At 53.3% G+C, this 27,368-nt stretch overlaps 1 long non-coding RNA gene across 1 annotated transcript in view; it reads right to left on the minus strand.

Moving 5' to 3' along the window:
- LOC123276215 (uncharacterized) overlaps positions 1 to 25,995 on the minus strand; it is a 143,292-nt gene extending 117,297 nt beyond the window's left edge. The window contains exon 1 of the long non-coding RNA XR_006512519.2: positions 25,356 to 25,995. This is a non-coding gene — a long non-coding RNA (uncharacterized lncRNA). The remainder of the gene's footprint in view (positions 1 to 25,355) is intronic.
- Between the last annotated feature and the right edge of the window lie 1,373 nt (positions 25,996 to 27,368).

Raw genomic sequence — 27,368 nt, forward strand, 5'->3', positions numbered from 1 at the left:
AAGGGCCTTGGACTCATGAAAGTCCGAAGTGGCCCTAAGCAGCCGTGAGGGAGGGACCAGGGTCCCTGAGCAGGACAACTTAGGCCCCCTCACACCTGGACCACAGAAAGCCCCCTTCTTGGCCAGGACCCCCTTCTCCTCAGCCCCGAGGGTGGAGCTTCTGCACCCACCACACCAGGACCACGGGGTCCACGCGGCTCACACGGCTTTCTGCTGCCGAGAGACTATTCAAAAATTAGGTCCACATTGCAAAGGTCCTTATCCAACCCCAGGGCCGGGGGACATCCGAGGACACTGGAGGGCTAGGTGGGCATGGAAAGCCAAGGAGATGAAATTCTGAGCCTGCTCCTGAGGCCAAGCTGACTGCAATGATGGACGCCCTTTCCGTTTGTATTATGATACTATTCCCATAACATAAAACTCACCATTTTAAAATGATTCAGTGGCACCGTCACAGTATTGTGCAACCATCACCACTCCCTAGTTCCACAACATTGTCTTCCAGCCAAAAGGGAACCCCATCCCCGTTAGGCAGTCACCGCCCGTCCCCCGCCCTACTCCAGGCCCTCACAGTCATTCAACCTGCTTTCTATCTCCACACATCTGTCTGTTCTAGATATTTCAGGTAGGAGCAATCTCATGATATGTGGCCCTCTCTTTTCTGGCTTCCTTCACTGAGTGCACCATTTTCGGGGTTCATCGACGCTGTCGCATGTGTCAGCATTTCATTCTTCCTACGGCTGAATAACATTCCATTGCATGCTACCTTCCATGTTTTTCTTCCCTTTATAGGCAAGAGAGCCCTCAGAAAGGGAAGGAAAAACCTCTGTGATAGACCTTATCAAACCCCAGTCACAAGGGCTCAACTGGGTCAGAGATGGGGGTCCCAAAATCAGAGGAGCGGTGGGCAACAGCCCCGGGGAGAGGGGTGCTCATTCAGCACTTAGATTAGGGGATTCCAGAAGCAGTAAGGCGAGCTGATCTCCCCCGTCCTGGCCATGAACCCATCCCACCCGACACTCTGGCAACACGCTGGCTGCTGAGGGAAGGAGCTGGCCACGTGTCCCGGGAGAAACAAACTCAGGAAGAAGGTGGGAGGGAGAAGAAGGAAGAGGGAGGTTTTCCCCACGAGGAAAGGAAGGGCCGAGAGATGGGACACAGCCCCTTCCGTGTGGAGGACACAGCCATGCGGGGCTCGTTCCGCAGGGCCCAAGAAGCAGAGAGGCAGCGGTGAGGCTGCGTGCTGTATGACGTGAGAGAGCTTTTCTTCCCAGTGAAGGAGGATGAAGAGAGGAAGAGTGTGCAGCCCCCTGAGACCTGCCGGCCACGGTGAAGGCTGACCAAGCCCGTGGGCTTCCACTGCCGCCCCATCTGCACACACTGGGTGAGCGAACCAGGACGGGGGCACATCTTTGCCCCTCTCCTCCAACCTCCCTGGAGTTTTAAGAAACTGGATAAGGGTTATGATTGCCAGATGAGAGACTCAAGTCAGTTCAGATGTTCCTATTATTTAAAAAGAAAAAAAGAAGGTACAAAAGTACAAAGATGGTTATGGCAGACTTGTGATGAAAAATGGACACCCATAGGCCAGCACTGGGGACTTGTTCAGAAAACAATGGTTCGTTGACTCATGGCCCTCAAGCCAGGATGACTCGTTATCAAGGGATGTTGCAACCTAGGAAAATCACTCTTAGGATAAAAGTGAAAGAACGGAATAGAATCCACACTATGGATCTATCATACCTAAGTGATATGGACACCCAGTCAAGAGCTTCAAGGAGACATCAGACATATTCCATCTTCAGGCCACCATCAAGTGTTCAAGTTTTCTGACTCTGTTTTAATATCAAGGTTGCTGTGACAAAATGAACAACCAGCATCATTCACCCACAACCTGTTTACCTCACCGACATTTCCCATCGTCTTTTCTCCTTTTACGAAAGTAATTACTTGGATGCGCTCTCTTGGAATAAAAGCTTGTTCCCCCACCACACGTGTCCGTGTGTATTTGTGTGCACACACGCACACACTCTGCAGTGCCACTTAGCGATTCTCAAGTCAGGGCAATTGGTGGCACTTGAGGCCAGGCCATGAGCACGGGGAGCACAATGCAGCCTTTCTCTCTCAAGGGGTGTTTGCTTAACGCGCGGAGCTCCTGAGCCCAGGCAGCATTATGAAAGGAGGAGGACTTTCAATGCCTGGAAGGAATCCCAACGCAGGCTGCTCCCTCCTTCCAACTCTCCGGTGCCCAGCGGTCCTTCCAGGATGGGAAGGCAGAGGAGAGAGGAGGGGGACGGGGTACAGCCAATGTGGAAACCTGGACAGAGGGTCCCCAGGGGCACAGAACAAGCCTAGAGACTCAAGCTGCCCCTTCAAGGGTTCTTCAAGAATTTTGCACTCCACCCTGAGCCTGGAAATCCACTTAAGGGGACAAATAGTCCTTAAGCTGCAGCTGAGTGCCAGGCAGGCCCAAGGACAAAACTGAAGAGTCTCCAAATATTTCCAGGATGTGGAGTTGGGGAGTGGAATTAAAGGAGAAAGCAGAGGCCAGGAATACGCCGGCAGCTTGCGTCCTGTTACCAAAACGCCCAGTTTGGCCAAAAGGTCCAATGGAAGAAAAAGTTTCATAGCATTATTTACACAGTAAGATTAAACTAAACGTCAGTGGTCTCCTACTACTCAACAGTCACATTAAGCAAATTGTGATATTAGGCTTGCAGAATACTGTACAAGCATTAAAACTAAACACAAAGACAAGGAAACTAAGAATGTGGAAAAATAAAAGAAAGGTTAAGTCGAAAGTGAGAATCAAACCTCATGCTCTGGGATCAGGACTCTGCAAACCACGTGCTCTGGGATCACGACTCTGCAAACCATGCGCTCTGGGATCACGACTCTGCAAACCACGTACTCTGGGATCACGACTCTGCAAACCATATGCTCTGGGATCACGACTCTGCAAACCACGTGCTCTGGGATCACGACTCTGCAAACCATATGCTCTGGGATCACGACTCTGCAAACCGCGTGCTCTGGGATCAGGACTCTGCAAACCACGTGCTCAGGGATCAGGACTCTGCAAACCACGTGCCCTGAGAGTATGACTCTGCAAAACCCAAATGTAGACGGGGGATAAAAGAGACCGTCCAAAATGCAGTGCGTGACGAGGAAGTGGGATGCTAATGAGAAACTTTAAAAATACAAAGTTGTTTTGAATAACAAATATGGTTTAAGTAGTGGTGTAAAATAAAAAGAGAAACTCCCCACAGCACCTCAGAGGGACAGCAGCAGAGAAGGCCCATGGTCAAGTCCACCTAGAGTGTGGAGTCGGCATCTCCTGTCATTCTCCTGTCCCTGACTGCAGGTGAGGAGCAGCTGCAGGGCTGCAGCCTCCTGATGGGAGAGCTGTGGGTTGCCTGCCTCAGAGCAAAGCTGTCCCACCTTCTCAGGCCACGCCGTGGCACCACCGCCAGGGTACATGCCTCCTCTCCAGCCCAGTGAGCCTCGTGTGTCCCTCAGACCACACCTCAGTCCCCTCTCCCAAAGATCTCCTCTTCCCTCGCCATAACCTCACCCTTGAGGTTCCACAGCCACATGCTTCTTGACCACTCCAAGCAGCACTGTGGTCCCCCTCCCCTGGGAGCCAGTGGTCCTGTTCATTCTGCCATCATTCACTGCATCACGCTTTTTTTCTATTTGTTTGGTTTGTTTTGTCTTGCTTTTTGGTGAGGAAGATTGGCCCTGAGCTAACATCTGTACCAATCTTCCTCTATTTTGTATGTGGATCACCACCATAGCATGGCTGCCGACAAGTGGTGTAGGTCCGTGCCCAGGAACCAAACCCAGGCCACTGAAGCAAAACATGCTGAACTTAACCACTAGGCCATGGGGCGGGTGAAGTTGTTCATTTCACACCTTCTCTTCCAACTCCCAGCCGGGAACTTGTGGAAGTTGGGGCTGTGTCTACTCCACCTCTCTCTGCCCTGGCCTATGCCAGACATTTGAGATGTGCTTATGGAATGAATAAAGGGCTCCTCCCTCCCTGTCTCCTTGGATTGGGGTTGGGGTGGTCAAGAGCAAGAGGTCTAAAAATGAAATTAAATGGGGATTTTTACCCTTACATACAACAGCCTTGAGAATTGGCCCGGTAAGAGAAAAACTGGCCACCGCCTGGGGTGCCTTGGAGAGGGGTGGGAATTTGCCAGCATCCTCTGAGACCCCCTTTGGGGGAGCAGGAACAATGCACCGGAGGGTCAAGTCCGTCCTGGCTGGGCGGAGTGCTGGACCAAGTTCCAATCTCCCACTTAGTTTAATTGCCAGGAAACAGGCCTTCACCATCTGTCATTATGACTCAGCTGTGTCACAGCAGCCCGGAAGGAGAAGAAGGCCAGATCCACTAAAGCTGGCTGGCAAGGTGGGACACATGGATCAGGGGCCCCAGCAGGGAGCACTGAAGACAAGACACGGTCAGACCCCCAGGCGCAGCCCCGCCCCCACCCCAGCTCCACCCAGCCACCCGTGTGCCATGTTTCCAGTTCATCTATTTGCTGCCACATATGTCACCGTCTGGACACACACAAGACTCAGTGAAAAGTCGGTGGTGGCCACTTAGAAACACTATACTAAGCAAAGGAAAGCAGGTGCAGAAGGCTATAGACGTTGTCTAATTCCACGGATACAAAATGTCCACAAAGGGTACATTTACAGAGCGGATCAGCAGTAGCCTGGGGCTGGCCCTGGGAGTGGACACTCGCTGCAAACAGGCACAAGGAAGCCTTTCCGGGTTGATGGAAATGTCTCAAAACTGCGCTGGGGTGATGGTTGCACAACTTTGCACATCTACTAAAATTCACTGGCTTGTACATTTACCAGAGATGAATTTTTTTTTTTTTTAAAGATTTTATTTTTTCCTTTTTCTCCCCAAAGCCCCCCCCGGTACATAGTTGTATATTCTTCGTTGTGGGTCCTTCTAGTTGTGGTATGTGGGACGCCGCCTCAGCGAGGTTTGATGAGCAGTGTCATGTCCGCGCCCAGGATTCGAACCAACGAAACACTGGGCCGCCTGCAGCGGAGCACGCGAACTTAACCACTCGGCCACGGGGCCAGCCCATACCAGAGATGAATTTTATAGTACGTAAATTGCACCTCAATAAAGCTGGTTTAAAAAAAACTTGGTGGCTAGGTAGGCAGCTCAGAAGGAAAAGAATCAAGCACCCTCTGACCCTGTCACCTGTCCCCAGTGAGGCTTACCAAGAATGTCCCTTGCCCCCAGGGCACTGCAAGCCCCAGCTGACGGCTGGTGGACTGGAGAGACTCTGGGCTCAAGGTCAGATGGCAGAGACCCTCACCAGCTGTCTGATCTGGGTCCGCTTCCCAATCCCCGGAGCCTCATCTGCTCATCTGTAATGATATTCACCAGCGTGTGTAAAGCCACCAGAAGGGGTGTGTCACAGGCACTCAAACGCCACTTTTACTGCTTTTCTCTCAATTGAACCGGTACTTGGAGAGATCTCCGCAGTGTGCCCAGCACTCTGCTAGGGGCTTCAGGGGACACAAAAGTAACCGAACAAGCCCTCTCTGTTTCCAGTTTACAATCTTATTGACACACTTAAAAGGCAACTCAAGGTAGTTGAGGATGAAACCTCGTAAAGCCGGTGCTGAAAAGTCCAAAGGTCAAGGCACAGCATTGTGGTAGGGGTCCCCAGGAAGGCTGCTCAGAGGCGCTGGGGGCAGAGGCAGCTTTGACCAGAAACACTGGTGGGTCAGGGGAGAACACAGCTCTCCAGCCCAGAAGTCTGGTTTAAAATCCCAGCTCTGCCACTTTCCAGCCGTGATGCTGGCAGGACACTTAACATCTGGAGCCACATCAGTCAAACCAGATGCAAAATGGACTCCCTCCCAATGCCTGTGTCAGGAGGAACGTCAGGAATGGGGCAGAGCTGAGCACACCTAGGTGCCTTTAAGGAGAGGCAGCCACACATGCGCAAGAAGGAGGAAGGGGGGGCGAGGGGAGCAGGAGGACACTTTGAGTGAGGAGCGGATGCAGACCAACCTTCGAGGGGCCGGGAAGAGACCACCTGCAGAATGCAGCTTCCTTGGTCTTCCCTTTCTCCCTGAGAAAACCTCTAGGACTCCAGGGCTGGAGGCTGCAAAGCCAGCCCGGGCAGCATCTCTGTCCTCCCCGCTCCTCAGCTCCGGTCCCCCTCACAAACAAGGAAGGGGCCCTGCTAAGCCGCCAGGCCCCAAACAGTTAGGAGGGAAGACAGGAGCCATTTCTGTTGGGGAAGAAAAGGGTCCCACTTGGCTCGTGTTGCAGCCTCGGTGGGCTCTTCCTGAGCCTGATGCGTCATCATCAATGAAAGATGAGGGGCGACCAAAGGAGAGAAAATCCCATCAGTGGTGTGCAACGTCAGGAGCGCGGCTGGCGGGCAGCCAGAGTCAGCAGGGCGGCTGGGACACAGGGCTGGGTGGGCGAGGAGCCTCCCAGGCAGGGCACAGAGCGAGCCCTCCTCCTCCAGGCCCCTCTCGGCCGCGAGACAGGGGGAAAGACCTGATGGCTTCTCCAGGCTCCCCCTTCACCCTCGAAAAACACAATTTTAATCCTGCAAGATGACCTGTCAGCAGGTGATGGGACGCACACCGTCTCACACTGGAGGGAACACCGGCCCTTAGAGGTGACAGAGTTAAGCCAGCAAGTGAGTCAAGTCGTTTGACTCTTGTGAGCCTCGGGCTCTACCACTAGACAAGGAGGACAGACAACAGCCCTTACAAGGCTATGGGGGAGGGTTGACATGACCACGGAACACCTGGCACAGAACAGCCATCCAGGTCACTGACAGCATCGCCTAGTACTTAAGGCACAGCCGGTGGGCTTGGTTCAGGGCCAGGTTGCACCACTTAATAGCTGTGTGATCTTTGGTAAGTTACTTGCCCTCTCTGTGCCTGTTTTCTTACCTGTAAAATAGGGATAATAATAATGCCTACTTCATAGGGTCATTGTGAGAAATAAATGAGCATGTGTGCGCACATGTGCCTGAGCATGTGTGTATGTGCTTGGGTGTGGGTGTGTGTCTTAGAACGAACAATGCTTGGAACACAGAACATGCTATTGTGTTAGCAATTGCTACTATTAGTTAACACTATTAGCCCTTATTGTTGACTCTCAACCGTAGCTGAGGTCATAATCACTGGACAGTGCAGACCTACGTTCTCAGAATGTGGGTCTCTCTTGTCAGAGGCAGCTTGAAGGGGGTTATAAAAGGTCCCTGGGCTGCCCCAGTGTGATCCTGACTGCCCCAGCGTGGAGTCTGTCAGAGCTGAGCACCCACACCCAGCATCAGGGTCCTCCAGCAGGGCTCCAGCTGCAGGTGGCCAGAGTCCAAGTTCACCGACATGGCTTCTTACAGGCCGTCAGGGCTGCTGTCCTGGGAACAAGGGCCTCACCGGAAGGGCGGGCGCTGCTCTCGCTCTCCGGGGCTGCTGTGCCTGGTGGAGTGCTCGCACACACGCATCACAGGAGCAAGGGCAAATCCACCAAGGACTGCAGGGTCACACAGCGAGGGCAGTGCTACTGCCAAAGACAGGAGGGGACAGGAAACCACATGGGGTCCACAAGTCCCTCCGGTTAAAAAAATAATAATCATGAGTTAGAAGCAAAAGTGAGTCATTGGGATTGGGGACACATGTCTACGGTGGGCAGCGAGGGTGTCTGCGGAAAAAGATGAAATTGTGGGGAGGTGCTCAAGGGGTGGTCCTGGAAGGTCTCAAGACGGAAGTGCTCCAGCACGAGGGTCTGTCTCTCTGCGTCCTCCTGCAGCCTCCAGACACTGAGGTCTCCACCAATACCATAAGGCCAGGTGAAGGGCGCCCCCAAGAGTCCTTCTCCCCAGATACCAGTGGGCCTGCCTCCAGGCCCTGGGGGCTTCTCTGCCCAGCGTCAGATCATCCAGCCATGCTGAATGGTAAGCAAAACTAGCCCACCGGGAGCCCCCAAATCAAAGCAGACCACTCCATGCGCCCTCCCTCCCAAACCTCAGGAGACCCTCATGTGGTATCTTCCTTGGGCCACCCTCAAAGAGCTGAGCTGATAAGGAAGGAAGCGGTTTCCCCAAACCTGCCCCAGAATGCAAGGCAGGCACCCCAGAAACTCCCATCACGCTTGGCGACCTGGTCTTCTCAAGCCCCTAGTTTAGCGGCCCGGGTTCCAGAACAGGAACACCAGAGTCGTCTTCACACGCCTCCTCCCCACCCCCATCCCTGGCTTGCCCGGACCGCCCTGAACAAAGGTGCTTTTCTCCCTGCCCGTCGGGGTCACCACATTTTCGTCAGATCCGCGCTTGTTTTCTTTCTGCTTGGGCCCATTGTGGCTTGCCTCCCCAGGCACCACCGTACCCTGGAGACAAACCCGTATTGTTTTCACAAACCTAGTAAATGACAACACTGCCCACCTCCTGGCCCTGACCCCCCTAGCCCGCCCAGCCCCCCCTTTCCCGTCTGAAGTCTCTCTTGTGCTAAGCGTCACCCTCCCCCAAAGAAAAACAGGAGGCTTATGTCAAGTGGAGAGAGAAACCTGTTTGTGCTAAAGGTGCCTCTCCCTCCGTGTGTTATCAGGTGAAGATTTAGTCCAGAGAGGCAGCATCAGTGGGCAACTTCAATAAGCCCGCCCCCTTCCTCCCGCTCAGGCCTGGAACTGAGGGAACAGGCGAAGGTGGCAATTAACAGTGCCGATGACAAAACAGAAGGATGGTCGCTAAGTTTCCCAAAACACGTCTTTCATCAACAGGAATGCTCCTCTTTGCCCCTGAAAAAAGTCGATGATGAAAAGGGTGGAAAAGTGCGTGAGCCAAGCACAGATGGACCTTTCTCCCCACTAGTCGAATCAAAGAGGTCGATCAGGCAAGCTCCGGGAGCGGATTGTTGATGCCTGAGGAAGTCTGGTCATCAACAAGAAGGGCTTCTTCTGGGCTATTTGAGTGTGGGCTGTGCCAGTGTGCGGGAGCAACAAGCCAAAATGAGAGAGACATGTCGTCCCGCCCAAACACACTCTTGCACATGGACTGCTCCTGAGTCTACAGAACAACCCCCAAATACTCCAGCTTTCCCAGAGTGGGAAAGAAGCCGGAGGAGACAGCAGCCGCCCTACCTCTGCAGCCATCTGCTCCGAGCCCTGCCTGTTCACTGACCACACATGGAGGCTGATAATGGAGAAGCCAACCACCCAGGAGATGAACATCTTGACTTCCAGTTCCAACCCGACTCTGCCTGCCCCTCCCTGCCCTCAGCAAGGCTGTATGGGCCAATGGGCTCTCACGTCCTCATTGCCGCCACTGCAAGAGTCCCATCCTCCTCCTGGCCAGGGTGGAGAGGTAGGATGACATACTAACCAGGGCAGGAGCGACTTGAGCCATGGGGAGATGCAAGCAAAGAACCAGAGACAAATGGGTCCATGCACACAGGCAGACACACTGATAAATCTACATGGAGGCGCATCCTAAAGCATGTGATTGTTTTATTGTTAGAGCTAGATAGAACTTAGGAACTCATCTCTGGTACGATGCCTATGAAATAAACGAGGCACAGAAAGAGAGAAACTTGCCCAAGATCACTCAGCTGGGAGGTCACAAACAAAGATGGGGACCCAGATCCATTGACCCTGGGTGCAGTGCAACTCTCAGCCTCCTTCCTGATATCACCAATCTACGGATCAGCAAGACGGAAACCTCTACATCATGAGATAAGCGAGTCTAAAACATTCCTCTGTGCGACATGAGGGTGCACAATGTGGTAAAGGGAAAGAAAGGACCAAGGCACGCCTCCGATGGTGGCCACCCTGCAGAGGTGACCAAGGGGTGGGGAGAACCCACTCCATCCCCATCTGTTGTCTGGCCCCCTCTGGAGAACCTGCCATTGTGGATTAAGTGTCCCTGGGGACTGTTCTGGATCCCATGGCTGATAGGGGCTTCAGGCCAGTGGTTCTCATTTTCTTGGTCCAGTCCCAGGAGACTAGTCCAGGAACACACCAAGGATGCACAGACCTACTCCCCAAGTGTCCAAGATGTGGCTGCCACCATTTCTCCAAGGCTAACACTGGCCCACCATTCCACACCCTCTTCCCCATCAGCACCACTCTTCCCACTCCCCCAGGCACCAAAGCAAGAACTTTGGCCCCTGTCTTCTTCTCCATCCCTTCTCCTAAACCCTCCCACCCAGCTAACTCCCCTTTATGGAGTCCCTGGTGCCTGTGGGTCCATATAGCCATGGAATGGAGCACAGCTTATTTCTCACACGGCCCCATTTTAGGTCCATCCAGAATTCCCCCAACCACCATCCCTTGCCCCTCTGCTCCTGTGCAGGGCGCCTGCTGATAATGCAGCTGCCTTCTGAGACCGGCCCCTTCTGCAGGACGTCCATCTGCAGAGCCCAGGAGCATGTGCCACCTACAGGAGGTCAAGTTCTCGCCAAGGTCTCTCCTCCATTCTCAGCGTTTCGAGGGTGACCCTCACCCTCCCCGTTCACACTCTGAGCAGGCCCGGGGTGGAAGGACCTCAAGTCCAGCCCTCTGAGGATAAGGCGGGCGCGGCCAGACAAGAGGAAGGCCCGGAGCCCTCCTGCCCCTGGAGTGCGAGCCCCCGACCGCCCTGGCAGCTGTGCCACATGAACACGGACTCTGAACTCAGCCACAAAGCCTGGCTAGGAAGGCCCTCCCTCCTCGCAGCCCCTGCACCCCAATCCTCCCTCCTCCAGACCACTTACTCCTGGGACCAGGAAGAAAAGCAGGGCTGCACGGATATGCAACCCAGATAACCGGGGGACTTCAGGAGCGAATCCTCCCGCCCCCCGACTCACGCACACGGTCAGACCCCAGCACCCACCACTCCACCCAGAGAAAAGATAGTGGGAGGAGAGAGTCATGATTCAGGGCTGGGAGCTGGGTCAGGGGTCCTGCCTCTAAGACATGAATGGGGAAGGGTCTTTCTTGGCCACAGTTCCAGCAAGGTCCCCAACCGGCTTGTTCGCCAAAGCAGCCAGGCGCCTCCCTCCCAGCCCCGACTGAGCCCATAGGCTCCGGCCTCTCTGCCATCTCCCCACGGGAGCAGGTGCACGTGGGTGCTGAGCCCTCCAAGGGACATGGGGCAGACCACACATGGCTTCACTCTCTGGCCCCTAAGTGCCCAGGTGAAGGGGCCGGGGAAAGGTGGGGGGTAGTGGACAAGGCCAAACTAAAGCCAGCCCCGGAAGGCAGGGCCTGGCAGCACCCTCAGTTCCGCCATGACCTCGGACCCTCAGCACCTGCCTCCCTTCAGAATCTGCCACAGCAGGACTGGAACCTCAAGCATTCCACCGCTGGGTGACATTAGGTGAGGCACTGTCCTTCTCTGAGCCTAGCGTTCCAGGTCTGTAAGACGCTATAAGGACCGAGATGTTGACACAGCACATGGCACTTAGTAGGTTTCCAACAAACGTTAGTCCAATGCAAACAGCCAATCATGGAAACTTTTGCTTTACACGATGGAGTGAGAAACTCTATGCCATGGATAGCAAAGGCTACGTCAGATAGCTGTGGCTGCGGCTACAGGTAGGGGCGGGGGAGGGAGCCTCAACACACAAAAACACGCCCAGATGGGACGTGCACGCATAGGCACACATGCACACACACACCCAGGGGCCAAATTTACCCATGGTGTTTGCCACCCAGAGTCCCTTAGACCAAGAATCCTCTAAATCTCACACACACAGCTGGGACCTGGCCCACCGAGGGGGTGAGTTATTCCCTACGCAAATAGGTAGGAGAAAGAAACCAGGAATTTCTCCCTGGCAAACCAAGGCCAAGCTGCCAAAGAGCTCCTCAGTGACCTAGAGAGGAGAGGGTCTCGAGAGGAAAGTGGCAGAGGTACAGTCAACCGCCCCACGCTGAGATTTCCCCTAAAAATAAAGTGATAAGATAATAACCTATAACGTTCTCCCGCCCCAGGCCCGCCCCGTCCCCCTCCCCTCTTTGGCCAGACCTCTGCTCTCCAGCACAAAGTCTCTTTTGGTCTCTCCAGAGGGGTGAAAATAAAGGGGTTTTGTCCTCCTCCCCCCCGCGGGTCTGAGTGAGTTTATCTGACACTCCAGCGGGCTTTGTAAACTGAGTGTCCCAGGATAAACGCACCCTTAAGAGTCACTTGGCCTGGGACGAGGGACCCTCTCCAGAGGAGAATGGGGAGCTTGTTCCGATGGTCTTTTAATATGGGGGGCGGGGTGTCACTGAGGACAGGCCTCCAACAGACTCGCACAGAAGGGTCTCTGTCCCGGGGCTACAATGGAGGGAATTCTTAAAGACATTGATGCTGAAAGGGGGAAGGATTTCTTTTTTTTTCCTAAGAGGAGGGGAGGGAGCTTAGGGCAGGAAGAGGAGGGGGTGGCAAGGACTTCTTACTCTCCAGAACAGTTCAGGTTCTAACGAGGCATCTCTGGCTCAGGATGAGGGAAAGGCGGGCAGATCAGTGACCCCACGGAGCAGAACTCTACTTGCACGGCTGTCCGCTTTGCAGCTCCTGGTCTGCCTCCCAGATACAGGATGTGGAGCCCCCAGCAAGCAGAAAAGCATCTCATTTTTATCTAAGTGAATAGCCTCCTTGACATTGTCCTCAAAGATCAATCCTTTGATGGCAGTTTCAGTCCAAATGTTCATGCTGGAAAGGGGGAGGCAGAGCACATGGAGTCTCCGAAATGAGTACCGTTCTCTCCAGCCACAGAGAAAGGAGGGCAATTTACTCTTCCAGGTGTTTATTTGGGTACCAGCTCACCCTGACTGATTTCTCAAGACATCCCAAACCATCATAAATGATGTCTTATAAAGACTGCCCCACGAGACTGTTTCATGTTCCGATTTCATTCATGTTTAATCGAGTACCTCTCCAACAAGCTGAGCAGGGCTGCAGACAGAGCTGGAGTGGTGTAACCACTGAGAACAAGTGGGCGTTCTTTTCTTGCCCGCCTTACCCATGGTCATCAGCTGGAAACAGCCAGGGAAGCAAGGAGACATCCTCCATGCTGAAATTAATCAAGGAATCATCTAGTCCACATCTAAGGTACGCAGGGGGCAAACTGAGGCCCCAAGATGTGGCGCACCTTGCCCAAAGCCACAAGACAAATCAGGAGACTGAAAATGGGCGAGCCACCATCTTAAGGCACAAGAATAGTAACATGCAGTGCTCAGGACCACTCCAAGCAAAGATCAGGAAGAGCTTCCAAAAGCAAGACATATAGCTGTTCTTCCAATGGAATGCGTTGGGAAAATTTAGCTGCAGTCCAAGGCCCCAGCCTCCACAGCCTCACAGCAGCAAAATGGCAGACCAGCATGGGCCTTCGACCTGTCAACACAGAGCATATGTACTGTCTTTACTGGGTTGGCATCAGGCCAGGTGCTGTGACATCAGAGAGTGTACACTTCTGATTTACCTGAAGGAAACAAATCCACAGCTGTGAAACAATCATGGTAGTAAGATATTAATTAGTAACACAATATAATATTATAGGTTGTTAGCACTATAGCAGTTCAGGGAAGGGGAAGTTAGCTGAGAAAGAAAACTTTGCAGAAACAGAGAGCACCCCATTAGTGAGTTTATTTGGTATAAACTGGCAACCACGGACAGCAGTATTGGATTCTACGTCACCTCCACCTGTGAGTGTCCCTGACGATGCCCCAGGAGAGTAAGAGAAGGAGGGGCAAAGGTCGCAGCCCGTGAGCGCAGGAGCAGCTAACAGGCCACAGGGAAGAAGCAGCTGAGGCAACCGCAGACCCCAGGAAGGAGGAGCTAACCTCACTGCCCCTCTCCCCACACCCCTCTCCCGGCTGCCCAACACCCAACGGAGGTTCCCGGGGCTGGTCATCCACCATATTTGCCTTGCACGTTAGAGTGTCCACACCACCTTCATATAAGTCATCTCACTTAAGCCAATGGAAGTCGCAGCCCAAGTTCTATGCCTCCAAGAGAAGAGTCAAAACCAACTGGACCTCCTGGCTAGAAAATGGAAATTTTCCTCCCCAATGAAATCCGGCAACAACAGAGCAGAGATGCAATGGCAGCCCAAGCAAGTAGAGGCATGCAGCTGGTCTTCTTCTTTAAGATCAACACAGGGTTTAAGCCAAGAAGGGGAGAGGAAATCAGTGAGTGGAGGCACACAAGATTCAGTCTACTTAGTCCAAAGAATGAGACACACTCTGACTCGCAACCCCCCAACCTCACGGCCACACAGGCTCCATTCCCCACCCTCCCAATAATGTCAATTAAAAGGATCTCTGTGCAAAGGACAGAGTGCATGGTGGCTGATGGGGCTGTAGTTCAGATGGGGCAAGGATTTCTCACCTGACCCTTAATCCATTTGGAGGTGATGTTGGTACAGCATTGAACAGCTCTCTCCAGTTTCAAAGTATAACATCAGAAGGGCACACCTAGCCACAGGTCTGCTCCGAAAGCTCAGCTAAGCTTTGAGCTCAAGGAGTAGAGTCCACACAGCACTGTCCTGGTGACTGAGAGTTAGCACCCTTCAACATCACACTTCCATTGAACGCCTTGATAACGGGCCAGCCTACCTTCCTGTCCCACTCACACCTGTGCGTGCCCAACCTTACAAGCCTTCTTTAGTGAGGAGGCCAGGACCTCCCCAGAATCATCACACTAAATGCCAATAACGGCAGGAGATAGCAAATGTGATAAGAATCCAACTCAGTACGCCCTGGCCTCAGCATCCTTCATGGAATTTCAACATCAAGGGACTCGATGATGCTGATGCATGTTGTGGACACGTGTACATCCTAAGACTCGTCAGGACAATACAGTGGGAGAATGTACTGGTCTTACAGACGAACCAGCCTGAGTCTAGATCCTGATTCTCTACTTGCCAGTTGGGAGAGAGTGCACGCTTACCTATAGCTTTCCAAACCGGATTTTACATCCATAGATAGGAACGTGAGGAGGGCAAAACAGAAGAGGAAGAACAGGGGAAAATCCTGAAACCTGGGAAGCAGCTGATGAGAGTTCCTCCTCATGAAGGCAAACTCCCGTGGATGAATCTTTCAATTGATTTTGGAATTAATTATTTAACCGTGACTTCACTTTCTCATCTGTAGAGGACAGAGAAGTCTATTTCCAGCGCCAATCCTAAAAGGATGCAGCCTCACCTCCACCAGGAGAGGGAGAAGGAAGCAGTGTTTTAAACTTATTAGTGGGTACCTGAGGAGGACGCGGTGAAGGATGAATCACAGGTATAGAGACGTTATCAAATCCGATTGATTTGTAACTTCGAGGATTTTCCAAAAGAAGCAGGGATCCAAGCTTGCAGCTGGAAGCTACAGGGACACAGTCAGGTGCCAGATCAAGTTCTGGCCCGGCCACGGACCAGGAGGGTGAGCTTGGACAAGTGAGCTAAGGCCCCAGGAGCCTCAGCTTCCTGGTCTATTCAGCGGAAATGTATGAACACAAAATGCAGCAGCCAGCACGCTTCCTAGGACATCAGTCACCTTTCACACGTAATAATCACTCCCCCTCCTCCCACCTCACCCCCCTCCCTAAAAAGGCTATTCACACTCAGAGTAGAAATAATCTATCACCAGGACAATGCGCTTTTTTCCTCACTATGTCAAAGGAGGACAGCTGGTAGCACCGGCCAGGACAGCATGGCCTCCTTTAAGAGCTCGCACAACCCATGTGCATGAGTCACTGCGTCTCAAACAAAACCTACCTGTGCAAGGTGCCGACAGAGCGGCGAAACAGGGTCCCCACCTTGAGTTCGAGAGCCTGGAGAGCAAAGCCGTCTCTCCAGCATGGAGCCCCCAGAAGCTGGGGCATAAGCTGGCACGTGAATGTGCCAACCCAGTGGAGCCATCTCAGTAAATCCATTTGTGTGGCTGCTCCCGGACAAGCCCTCCGTCTGGCCAGACTGGGTGCCGAGTCTCCTCCCTGGGCTGCCAAACACAGCAGTCCAGGGAGGACTGTACAAATCCATGAGCACCAGCTCCCGTCATCGCGCTCTTCACACCAGGAATGGAACAAAATTTGCCTCCGCAAGGTAGATTGGGAGCGACACCACTGGTCTAAAGATGCTCAGGAATAGGGAAGGTGTTATCCTTCGCTTTAAAGAAATCTCAGGGGAGAGGTGCCTTTCCAAGAATCAAGTGGCGATTCCAGTAACAACTCTTTTGTGCAGGTAACTGAGAACGCAGCCATGGGTGACCAATGCAAGGCTGAACCTGGAGATCCAACAGCCAAATCCTCAGCTCCCTGATGGAGCAAGACGACGCCCTGTGCAAAAACAGACTCTCGGGCTCAGAGACTCAGAGGAGGAAAGAACTGTTGGGGTCCATTCATTTATCACCTTTCACTGAGCATCCACATGCCCTGCACTCTCCTAGGTACCAGGTATACAAAGGGAAACACAGTCAATTCCCCACCCCACCACACACTCCGGTCTGTTATCCAGTGGTCCATGCGCTCACAGTAAACACGGGGTGGTGCGTCTCTGCAGTGGCCTCCGCCCCCTAAGGGCCTCAGTATCCATGTGCAGGATCCCAGTGGCTCTAGGGAGGGCCTGCTCCCACAGACCCAGGTGTGAGGCCCACGACCGCAGGAGACCAGTCGATGTGTCTCATCTCCTAGACACAGGGATGGGTCCAGGGGCGAGCACGGGGCCAGGGTCCGCCCTCAGGAACGCTGAGACAAAGCCATTCTCTTGCTCTGGGGCTGCAGAAGCAGGAGGCCTGCAGAAGCTTCTGCCCTTACCGCTCCCACCAGGGAAGTAAACCAAAGAGTGAAAAGAATGGGAGAAAAACAGCCCACAAAACACCCAGAAGCACGACCCCTAAACTTCGCAGTTACACGAACAACCAAAAACTCACTATTTACACCCGTTAGAGTTGGTTTCTCCATAACTCACAACTACAAGTGACAACCCGAAAATATCCTTGTTTTAGGGATGAGGAATTGAGCCCAGAGAGGCCTGGCAACTTGCACAGAGTCACACAGTTATTGGTGACGGGGGCAGGACAACCCCGCTGTTGGGCATGTGCCAAGACGGCTCCATTTTCAAAGCTCTGGGGCCTTAAGGATATTCCTTCAAGTCTCTAAGCCTCAGATGTCAGAGATAACAATGCTCACATACAGGCCTATGAGGATTAAGGAAAATACAGACTCTGGAAGCACCTGCTCTGAGCCTGTGAAAGGCTGGCTTCTCTCTCCTCCCCAATATAAGACTGCTGCTCTGGGAGGCAGGGCTGGTTGGCGCATAGTATTTGATGAACCCTTACACAGGGATGTAGAAGGAACAGGGCAGGGTCCTAGGTTAAGGGCCAGGCAACATCAAATAGCCAATCTGATGGGTGAACTGTGAATGCAGCCACACAGGCATCTTCCCCAAGTCGGTGCCCTACAGACAGATGTCCAGGATGCCGAGGGCAGGGAGAAAGGGTTTGGAAAGGGGAAAATGAGCCAGGTTCAAATGCAATGTGGGGGGCAGGGGGAGGGGAACAGGAGGAAACGACTGCAACGGGAAACGATGAGGAAAGCAATTCCAGGAAAGGTGGAAAAGCCCAGTGGTCAGGGTGGAATGAGAAACCAGGCCCATCTCAGCTCTCTGGTTAACCACATTCCTGGTTTCCACTTCAGAAATTTAATTAAAAACCCAAACATCTAAATTTCCCAACTGGCTTGCCAGTGGCCACGAATTCCCTTAGATTGAGAGAGTCTCCCTCAGCAGGACCCGGGGGGCCAAGAAACAAGTCTGGTGTGAAGCCAGAGGAGGGCTCACGGGCAGGGGTCACGGGGAGGCCCCCCCTCCCCTCCCTTTCTTCCCCTCCCCTCCCAAGTAAAGAAGGCCTCTGGGCTTGGGATGACCCTGTTCTGTCACACCAGCCACAGGAAGACGGTGTTGTTTTTTGTTGCTTCATTTTAAAAATAAAAAGAAATAGCACGATGTAAAAAAATAAAAACGAAAAGAGCCACACTCAGGGTAGTTGCAGGGGTACAGGTCACTTTCCTTTCGCCACATGGGGGAGGACACGGAGGCCATGAGAGGCGAGGCAGTGCAGAGCTGGGGAGCAGATACAATCGGTCCCCAGGGCCAATAAAACCACCTCCTGCCAACGGCTAATCCCGCCTTGAGCCTGGGCATGCGCCTGGGTCGTCCAGTGACAAATCAGAAAAGACCGAGCCTTCGGGGCTCACCCGGGGCTTCAGGAAGAAAACCCCAGAAAGGAGGTAATCATCTCAATGCAGCCACTGAGCAGCGCTCTCCCCGGAGCCACCCCAGAAATCTGACATCTCACCACTGGGCTCCCAAAAGCATTTCTTAAGCCCCTCGACTCTGCAAAAAACGGTTCGGTAAACAAATAATTTTTTAACGTCTTTCAAAAAAAGCCACACTCAGCAAACTTCATCTATGAAATTAGACCAGGCAGGATAAGGGGACAGAGAGGACGCCTCCTAGAGTTCTCTCAAATCATGACCCCAGCCTCCATCTTCCCAGCATCCCTCCCTGCACCCAAGTTTCCAAAATACGACTTTGCGCGCGGGCGGGGTTAGGAGCGAGGGGCCCCTTCTCCTCGGTGGGCATCTACCTGCGTCACCTCACTTACCTGTGCCTTGACAGCCTCTTCTGGAAAATGGGGGTGACACCTGACTATTTCACCAGGTTGCAGGTGATATCAGAAGGGAAATGGGCACAAAGCACTCGAAAAGCTCCAGCGCAAATACTGGACCTAAGGAACACGCTAGATCTCCAAACTGTTACTTTAGAAAGAACAGATGCAGCGGCCTCGGAGGGGAGCGCCGCCCACGTGCACCTGCTGCTCCTCGGTCGGGCCCTGGCACTTGGCTCGCAGTGAAGAGTCCTCCTCAGCAAGAAAGGAGACACCACAGGCTCCCTGAGCGTCCGCAGCAAGAAGGTCTACCCTTCCTGGCCGATCTGCCCTTAAAATCAGTTAAGTGCCACTTCACACCCACTTGGATGGCTACCGTCAAAAAAAAGTGTTGGCAAGGATGTGGAGAAACTGGAACCCTTGCACCTCGCAGGTGGGAATGTAAATGCCGCAGCTGCTGTGGAAAACAGTATGGTGGCTCCCCAAACATCAAAGTATGACCGTATGATCCTGTAACTCCACTTTGGGGTATGTACACTAAAGAGCTGAAAGCAGGGACTCGAACAGATGTGTGCGCAGCCTTGTTCATAGCAGCCTTGTTCTCAATGGCCAAAAGGTGGAAGCCACTCAACTGTCCATCAACGGATGAATGGATAAACAAAACGTGGTCTATCCACACGATGGAATATTACTCAGCCTTAAAAAGGAAGGACATTCTGACACGAGCTACAACATGGACAACCTTGAAGACAGTGTGCTAAAAAATAGTAAGGCAGACACAGAAGGACAAACATTGTATGATTCCACTTACACGAGGTACCTACAGTAGCTCAAATTAACAGAGACAGAAAAATAAGAGTGGTGGCTGTGGGGGGCTGGGGAAGAGGGAATGGCGAGCAGTGTTTAATGGGCACAGTTTCAGCTCAGGATGATGAGAAAGTTCTGGCAATGGATGGCGGTAAGGCTGCACAACAATGTGAATGTACATAACGCCATTTACTGCACAGGTAAATGGTTAAGATGGTAAACTTTATGGTATATACATTTTACCACAACTAAAAAAAAAGGTTAAAATAAAATTAGTCAAGAAGGTACAACTGGGGCTGGCCCCATTGTCAAGTGGTTAAGTTCAGGGCACTCTGCCTCAGCAGCCGGGGTTTGGTTCCCGGGCTTGGACCTACACGATTCATTGGCAGCCATGCTGTGGCAGCAACCCACATACAAAATAGAGGAAGACTGGCACAGATGTTAGCTCAGGGACAATCTTCCTCAGCAAAAAAAAAAGAGGAGGATGGGCAACAGATGTTAGCTCAGAGCCAATCTTCCTCAGCAAAAAAAAAAAAGCACAACTGCAGAAACAATAATTGTCACTTAGAGCTCCTGAGGGTTTTACTCAGATACCAAAGAATTTGTCCCCAAAGGCAAGCATCTCAGACACCTTCCTTTCCATGCTTACAGCACAACAGAGCCCCTCCCCCACAAAGGATGCTAAGTCAAGTCAGCTCCCAACTGGCCCAAAGACCACCAGAGCCCACCCATGCACCGAAGAACTGAAGTGGATGACCAACATCTAAAGAAAGAGCCATCCAGCAAATGATTTAAAAATGTCTATAATTAAGAAAAGGGAAAACTCCAAGGATGGCTCCCAGGACCTGACTGAAATCCCCAACGAGTTTGTGATGGAACCTGCTGGGCGGGCTGAGAGGGTCTTTCTGCCCTGTCCCACTCGGGCTTCCCAGTCCAGGGAAAGGAGAGGGAAGGAAATGGCTAAAGGGAAGTGAGGTCAAGGGCCCACTTTTAGGCAAAGGAAGTGGGTCTGAAAACCATTAAATTCAGACCCTATAAGAGGCATTTTCCAAACGCCTGGGGGTCTCCCAGACCTGAGGGGAGAGACGAAGGTCGGACTTGCTTCTGGAGACCCCGAACGGCAGGCAGTGCCTTATGCAGCCACTTCTGTCTTAACCAACTACAAAAGGCACCTGGTTCAAGACTTGTATGTAAAAACCTGTACCAACAAACCAAATACGGGAGGAGGTGATGATTCACATGACAAAAAGAATTCTTTGACAGAAACTCGCCACGTCAGCATTCCTCCAGGTAGCGTGCTTCCTCCAGGCCTTTCGAGTGTCATGTGATCAACCAAGACTGGCTCTGCACAGACGTTTTTCCAGGCACAAACCTAGTCTGTAAAGCCAGGGAGCCCCAGTGAGTCTGAGCACAGCATCTTTAGCCAGAGGCATAGTGCGAAGGGAGGGAATTCATCCAGGACCATTCCCCCCCTCTTGTAAAATGAACTGGGTGCATGGATCGTGTGCAGACGGGCTGCTAACTTGGTGTGGAGGACCCCAACCAGCTCCACGACGATGGCAGACGTGGCCCAGGACGACACTGGCCAGAAATAGAAAGAGCGGTGGTCTGTGTGGGCACACAGACAAATGTGCTAGAAAGCCACCTATCAAAGGGCATCTTCCAAGCTCCGGGGCACTCACACACCCAAAGGGAGAGACCGCAGATCTTATTCCTCAAGCCCAGAACTGTGGTTCCTTTATGTGCGTCCAAATGCACCCCTTCTGTCTTAACCAAGTGCAAAGGGCACCTGATTTCAAGACTTCTATGTCAAAACCCGTACCAACCAACCAAATAAGGGCGTGTGGGGGCCCCAGACCAGGTGGAGGCAAGCCGGGAAGGCTTCCTGGAGGAGGAGAAATGGAGAAGCTTTGTGTCTGGGTAAGCTTGAGTGGGAAAAGGCTCAGTTCAGGCTCTAGCTGGCCAAGAAGTCAGTCAACTCCCTGTTTCTTAACACGTCCATCGGTATCGGAATGGTCTGGGAGCTTGTTAAGAATGCAGATCTCTGAGCACTCCCGACCCCCACGCAAACCAAAACAGAACCTCTAGGGGTGGGGGAGGGTGGGGAGGGCTACCAAGAAGACCTTTTTACCAAGTTCTCCAAGCAATTCATTCTGATGCAAACCACAACCTGCAGGCCAGGGGACCAGCGGAGCTCAAAGTGCACAGTCTGAGCTGGGCGCCCACTGATCTGGGAGGAGCTGCAGCTCCCGAGAAGGGAAGGCCCACGAGGGGTCACAGAGGAGGGGGACAGGGCAGGTGTAGACAGAGGGCTGTCCCAGAGCTGTACAGTCACAACATCCCAATCCCTCTGCCACCGAGACTTCCTGTTATGATCCTCACCGAGCGGCTGCTTACAGAAGCCGTCTGTGCCCGCGCGCGACGGAGAGGGGAACATCTCTCAGTTTACAAGCTGGAACAGGAAGGCTGGGAGCGTTTCAAAGAGGAAAAGAAAAATCCAGTCCAGGCGACCAGACCCTAACAGGAACAGAGAAACTCTATCTGGACAACAGAAGTCTGTTTTGCTGAGATTTAAATAACCCCAAAACTTCCTTATCCCAAACGAACGTCACCTCCCCTCTATGCGGGCAAGCCCTCTGAGCTGGAGGGGACCGGCGATGCTGGAAGCGGACAGCCTGCGGTCAGTGGGCATTGTGGGCGGAAGGTTTAGACCAACATGGCCTCTGCCGTAGGCCCCCGAGCAGGGCCTCTTTCCTGGTTTCCTCCACTTCACACGAGTGCCTCTTATGCAGATGTGGGGCCAGCCCCTGTCCTCCTCAGCTGCTCCCGAAGGCCCTTCAGGCCACCTCTCCTCGCTCCTCTGGGGAGAAGTAAGTCCCCTAAAGAAAAGGGGGGTCGCCCCCTAGCCCAACATTGTCAACACCCTAAATCCCTTCTTAGGGGAGAGCAGAAGCCCATGTCCCCTTAAATCCGCCCAGAGAAGCAGGAAACCCAGTCTTTGCACACTTGGCGCCCCGACACACCTGCTGCTCAGGCGGGCGTGAGTCACCGCACAGGCACTGCACGGCGGCTTCGCTGCTTGGTGGCTGGCTCTCACGCACACCGGATGTCATCCATCCACCTACCCCTCAGGAGACAGGTCGGGACACATCAGGTTACAACCCAATTTTTGCTAAACGACTCATTCCCAGCGGAGGTCTGGGGAGAAGAAGGAGGTGGGTACATGGAGATGCTTCTCCCACTCACGGTCAGGGTTCCTCTCCCCTCCAGGCCCGGGAGGGTCTTGTCTACTCTGCCGGCCACAAATAGAAGGAGGGGCAAGGTAACCTGGGGAGGAGGATGCATGGGACTGCGCAATGCTAAACCTTCTCCAGAATAAAGACGGTCCGCTGAGATGACTAAGGCCCAGTGCTCTCCTGTACAGCACAGTGCCTACAGCTGACAACACCGTACTGTACACTTAAACCTTTGCTGAGAGGGTCGATCTTCTGCTAAAAATCAAAAAAATAATGAAGAGGGCGGGAGGACCCTCTTGGAAGTGATGCTATGTTTACGGCATAGACGGTAGTGACGGCGTCCTGGCGTAGGCTTATCATCAAATTCATCAAGTTGTGGACATTAAATAGTAGAGCTTTTTGTGTGTCAATCATACCTCAAATCAAGCGGTTTAAAGAGAAAATCTGCTGAAGCCCTCTCATCTCCCATATTGTACAAAACAGCATTTTCTGCCGTGCAGAGTCCCGAATTGGATCCTAGACCAGAAAAAAGAGATTAGCGGGACAACTGGAGAAATGTGAATAAGGCCTGTAGATGAGTTCAAAGCAGTCGATCAGTGTTCATCCCCTGGGTTTGATCTTCTCACTGTGGACACGTAAGATGTTAGCACTCGGGGAAGCTGGGTGAAGGGCACGGGGGAACGCCACGTATTATTTTTGCAACTTTCCTGTAAATCCAGATTATCAAAATGAAAAGTTAATTTTACCAAAAGGACAGCACTGTGATCCAGCCACCAGTAAATCTTAATCTATGGTATTGCTAAAATGACTTACATCACAATCCTGAAGGCAAAGTTGAAGTTACTCTCACACCGGTGCTGATCAAGTCTTTGACGCAAGAAAAGCAAAACAAAACTCACGGCGTGCACTCAGCGAGCATTTTCCCAGCGCCTACTGTATGCTGGCTCCCGGATGTGGGCTTATCTGACGGCTAAGTGGGGCTCCCTTCCTCGAAACCCACCTCGGAAACATCCACCGAGAGGAACACGCCTTCCAGTTCAGACATGCTCTGACTTAAAGCAAAGAGAGCGATTTCTGGGACCTTTCCAAAGGAAATAATCCAAAATGTGGACAAATCTTTATGTACACAAGATGCTCACCAATGCATTACTTCTAAAGGCAAAAATGTGGAAACAACTTAGTGTCCAACAATGGGGGAATTGTCCAGCAAATGACGATTCAAGGCCCACAGCATAATACAGTCATTACGTGGGGAAACGTCCAAATAAAATTGAAGGGAAAAAAGCCAGAAGCAATGTTATATAGATTTCAGAATTTCAGCAGTGAGGAAATATGGCAGATTGCAGCATTACTGTGGGAACTGGGTGTTTTTGTCCTGCTTTTTGTACATTTTTTGTAGTTTTCTATAAAAGAAAGAGAAAGAGCACGAATTACTGTTAAAAGTAGGCCGGGTGAAAATGCAGCTGCAGGCCATCAGTGGGACAGTTTCAAGGGTTCCTGTCCCAGGGTCTGGCACGGGGAGCGGGTGGGGAAGGGTGCGGGACCAGCACAGGCAGTGCCAGGGACCAAAGGGGTGGCCAGAGGCACAGGCTCCAGGGGAGGGGGCAGTACCGATATGCATCACCTTTCTTTCTCCTGTGGTGCCTGGCCCTCCCTTCTTGCCCAAGCAGGTGCTCACTGGAGGCAATGGCACCCTGATCGCAGACCAAGGGAGACCTGTGACAGCTTCCAGAAGTTTTCTACGCCGGAGGGCGGGAAGTGGATCATCAAAGACAGGCTGCCAATAGCGTTGGGGGAGGGGAGAGCGTCTTCAGGAAGAAAGTCCTGGAGTTGAAGACAAGTGCCGAGGAGGGAGAAGGAAAAGGAAGACTGCTTTATCTGAACATCAAGGCGGACTCCCTCAGTCATTCATTCAACAAACACCTATTCCGCGCCTACTCAGTGACAGGCACCAAGCTGCCCAAAACAGCACCGACACAAAAGAACAAGGAGAGGAGGGAACTATGGATACAGGAGCGGTTTGCTTTCAGTTCAAGACTCAAGACTAAGCCCCCTCCCCACGTTGGCCAGGAAACCTCTTCCATTAACAAGTTTCGCTAGGGGAGTGGGGACGACGCCGATGGACGCACTGGACCGAATTCCTGCCACCTCCCAGCCATTCGGGAAGCCTGCCCAAACCATCCCGCCCAGTCCTTGCAGTAAAGCCTCTCACCAAAGAACCGGCGACCAGGGACATCCAGAAACACCCCTGGCCTCCACCCCCAACAGTGAGAGGGGCTCGACCCGGTCGTCTTCTCCTAGCGCTGCGCCCCGGTCGCATCCTGGGTCGCCAGTGGGCAGGCGCCGGGGGCTCACCGAGGAGAGCGGAGAGCGACGAGGCGAAAAGGTAAGCGCAAAGGGCCACGCGGGTGCGCCGAGGACGCGGGGCCTTTCCCCAGGCCAGGGCAGCCAGCGGCTTGGCGGCGCTGGGGACTGAAGGGCGAGGACCGAGAACGCCCAGGACGGGCGCTGACCATCGCGACCCGGGCGAATCAGCTCCGCCTGGAGGCAGAGGGATGGCTAAAATGACCTCCGAGAGGATGTCAATAACAAGAACAAAAATTTCAACCGAGAACCCTGAGACCTTCAGAAAGCGTCGCCGGGCGGGGGAAAAAAGTCAAATCAAATTCTCCACCCCAAATCGCAGAGAAATTTACCTCCAGGTGAGCGTCCCGACTGTTGGGTAGAACGTACGGATCCACGGACGGAGACGAGGTCGTGGGTCTTCTGAGTCCCGCTCACATGCACCAAGTAATCCACGTTAGGGGGTCCGGAGGCCCCCATCTCATTCCCCATTTTCCATCCAAGGCCAAAGCGCCGGCAGCCGGCCTCTGCTCTCGGGACCCTCGGAGAGCGCGTGGACGCCGCTGCCGGGGGTGCCCGAACGACCGCATTCCCGGGCCCGGGGGCCGGAGCGCAACGCGGGCGGGTGCAGGGTGCCCCGCCGCCCCCGGCGAGCGCATCCCGCCTCCTCGCACTCGGAGAGCACCCAGTCCGGACGCAGCTCCCCGCCTTTCTTCGCTGCGCATCGCCAGCGCGAACCCAGAGATCTCTGGCCGGAACCCCTCTGCCAAGCCCAGAAAAGCGCCAAGGGCAGATCTGCTCGCGGCCCCGGGTTTGCAGGTCCGCGGGGCCCGGGCGGCGTGAGGTGGGCCCCGCCGAACAAGAGAAGCTCCGAGGAGAAGCGCAGAGCGGCGGACGCCAGCTGTGGTGGCCGCGTCCTCCGGGCTCCGCTGCCACCCTGCTCACCCGCGCCGCCTCCGCGCTCTGCCCGCGGCCAGGCCATTTGGCCTTTATATACCAGCGGTGGCCGGGGAGGGGCAGGACGGGGTGGGCGGAGCGCGAAGAGGGGCCGTGGGGGGGGCCGAACTGCTTCCTGGGAGGTGTAGTTCTGTTTCCCGAGTCACAAGAGAAGCATAGTGCAGGCCTGGCTGGGGTCTCCCCAAGGGCTCTCCTGGCTCGCGCCCTCCCTTGGTAGATAAGGCTGGGATTCCAGCCTCTAAATGCCGCCCAGGATGACGAACCTGGGTAGCCCTGGAGTCAGAGGAACCCAGGCAGGTTGCAGTCATCTCCCACTATTAGCCAGGTGTGTGACCTTCATGGAGGAGTGACCATGTATGCCTCAGATGGAGGATAGTAGTGTCTGCTTCTGTAGGGTTATAGGGGGAGGTCACCACAGTCATTGCTGGCTGGCACGCAGTGGCCTGGTGTCCCAGTCTTTAATAGGAACAACTGTTTTTTCCTACACTTGTTAAATGCTAAGCAAGCTTGGCCAGAAGGCTCCATTTCCACAAACCAGTTGCCACCCCGAGACCGGCCTAGACTAAAATTCTGGAGCTGTCACCGCCCTTATTCAGGCCTCAGTTTCCACAGCTGCCTCCTTACTCATTCAATACCTGTGCATACTGGGAGCACAAAGGCAGGAGTCTTCCCTCAAGGCTGGCCTTTGTGCCTAAGTCACAGTCAAGGGAGAGGAGGAAGCAGCATCGTGACAGCCGTGTGGATGTGAACAAGACTGTATGGACCAGGGGCACCTAACCATGCCTGGGGACATCCGCCAAGGCGTCCGGAGAGCTGGTGTCTGAGCTGAGTCTGGAAGGAATGGGTAGGAAGCAGCCAAACAAAAAGACACGCAAACACAAAACAATGACAACAAAGGGAGGCAGAGACCTGTCTGTGTGGAGGAAACACAGAGGGTATGAAAGAAGGGGGACGCGCTGAGAAGGAGGGCTGCTGGGGCCTTACTTTTCTAGGGCGTCTGTAGAAACTGGGCGGCTGAGAACAACAGGCATTTACAGTCCCACAGTCCTGGAGGATAATTGTAGATATGTGTGTATGCGTGGGTTAGTGTTCATACATATAACTCGCTGCTCACTCTGCTGAGAGGATCTAGAAGCAGTGACACCCCAGTAGCAATGAGCACTAGATCCATGGTTGGTTTCTAATACCATCGTCCAGTAAAAGGAACCAGGGCTCCTCCAAGAAGTGGCAGGTTCTAGGACTGGGGCAGGAAATACACGAGCCGAGCCTGGAGCATCTTGCAGGGCCAGAAGGTAAGAAACTGAAAACACACACACCACAATGATGGGGTATGTCAAAGGGATACAGAAACCAACTGAAGGAGCTCCTAATCGCCAAAGTTGGGGGGCAATTTGAGCAACAAAATAAGA

The sequence above is a fragment of the Equus asinus genome, chromosome 13 (genome assembly GCF_041296235.1).
Source record: "Equus asinus isolate D_3611 breed Donkey chromosome 13, EquAss-T2T_v2, whole genome shotgun sequence".
Taxonomy (NCBI): Eukaryota; Metazoa; Chordata; class Mammalia; order Perissodactyla; family Equidae; genus Equus; species Equus asinus.